Below are 2,262 nucleotides of genomic sequence, written 5' to 3'. Positions count from 1 at the left end.
ATTCTCATGCTATGGGATCCATGGAAGATGGGAATACTGGATGCTGAAGCATCCAAGAACTATCTTTCTTTGTTGTGCCAGCCTATAGGGGAAAAGGAGACCTATATGATAACTAATGTGTATGACCCTCAACAACATGTAGAGAAACTTAAACTTCTTAACTCCTTGGAAGGTCTCAGAGCACGTTATGCCAACATACACTAGATACTAGAAGGTGATTTCTACATGATAAGATCTCTCTCTGAGAAAAAAGGAGGTACCAGATGGTGAGCTCCAGTATTGCAGCAATAATGCTGCAACTCCTGGGCCTTCCTTCTTCACTTTTATCAAACCTGTAGGTCATAACAAACTTGTAAGCGATGGTGATGTATGCACAAGTACTAGCTCTTACTGCAAGCTGTCACTTGATGATTTGGCGCAAGTTTGCTAGGAGCTTAAGTCAACTTCTATGAGTTCTCAGAAGAAGATTTAACTATGATGAAAGAAAACTAACTCTACAGGGGCTATTTTATTTGCAGAAAGAGAAGAAAAACTAAAATGTAATGCAAACCCTGGCAAACCCTAATTTACCTATTAACTCTACTTTTGCAAGAAAAGAGATGAAAACTAATGAAATGAGTGCCATTGGCTACTGAAAAGCTAAATTTCATTTATTCAAACAACTTTTGAAAAGAAAGGAGAAGAAAACATCTTTTTGTGCTTTTGAGTGTTTTTATGTGAAATTATTATGCTTGTGATTGTGCAGAGGTTTGGTGGCGAAGGAAGGTGGAGTTGGCTTTTACAGAGGGTGAGGAAGGTGTGGAGAGGTCCTAAGAAGACTCTAGTACCCTTTTAAAGACTTCCATATTGATCGGACTTCGAAAAATAACTCATAGGAAATTCTACAGGAGGCTGCAGGGGATCTACAGGAGGATCTACCTCAGGAGGCTAAGAGCCATTTTTTGAGTTTCGAAGGAAGAAAAATGATGGGAAAGGGTAACTGAAGGCTAGATGAAGGTGCTGAGGTGTCTAGAACTTGTCAAGGAAGATCAAGAATGAACCTCATGGTTGGATTCATTCAAATGGCAAGAAAGCAGCTTATGGAGAAAAAAACGCAGAAATTAGGGTAGATTGGCGAAATGTTACAAATGACTTGGGAATGCTATGATAAGTGAGTTGGATCTAGTTTTTCTATGGATGTATGGTGAGCTGAGATGTCCTACAAGAGATATGAACATTTACTTATCAAAACTGACCAAAGAAAGAACTAACTGTACCATGAAAATAGAGCTTTTTCTAACTTGAACTAATTTCTGACCTACAAACAAAAAATGTTGAACAGTAACCTATGAATAGAAAATCATAGAGAGAGGTATATGTTGTGGGGAAAAGTATCCGACTCGGATGACCCTATCCGTACTCTAAAGGTGACAGTCTTTAGCAACAACTGAAAGTAAAGCTTTGATATTTTCCTTTATGAAAGTACAGAGAGAAGGAAGAAAAGATTAACCAACCTGGTGTCTTTCGCTTAGTCGATCCTTATCCTCTCTCTTTGTCTCTTGTTCCCAGCTCCTTGCTCTCTTTGCCAGTCCAGCTACACACAGATCCTGCACAGAACAAGAGAGGAAACTACAAGATACATGTACTCATAACTGATGGATGGATTAGAGTGAATCAAATATACAAGTAAATACAATACATCAATGCAATACAAGTATATAGGAGAACATGCAAAACTTTATTGATAGAAGTAACAGGGTTCTGAGAAGGTTACAACCATTGATGGCTCCAATCCAGCAGCACCTCCCCAGCAGCAAGAACTCTCCTCTTCACCTCTAGTAAAACAATCACCCAATAGCTCTAACTGTAAACCAACAGCACCTCCTTGCTTTACACAAAATTCCAGCCTCCTTAGACCTCATAGAAGAGCTCTATATATAGGAGAGAAGAAGAAAGGATGAGTCAGCTTGAGGCTGGCATAGAGCTGACTAGTGTCCTCTCCTTCTTCAGTTAAACTTCAGTCCTTGAGTCCACTTGGAGATCCTTGCTTACACATGGTGATCAAGTACCTCTTACTCATCACAAGGCGAATCTCATGAACCAAGTGTCAGTTTGGAAGCTTCCTGGGCAGTTGACACCTTGCAGAATGACTGTGCCACTTGGCCAATCTCGCCCAGCGCAGGTAGCCTTCATTAGATTTGACTTCCAGCGCAGGTACAAGGAGGAGCAGTTGCATTCCAGCGCAGATGCTCAGTGGAGCAGCTGACATGATCCAAAATAAGC

This window comes from Pinus tabuliformis, chromosome 8 (assembly GCF_031772625.1).
Source record: "Pinus tabuliformis cultivar Carrire ecotype Pingquan chromosome 8, CPIR1, whole genome shotgun sequence".
NCBI classification, from domain to species: domain Eukaryota; kingdom Viridiplantae; phylum Streptophyta; class Pinopsida; order Pinales; family Pinaceae; genus Pinus; species Pinus tabuliformis.
Note: the sequence above shows the minus strand (reverse complement) of the source record.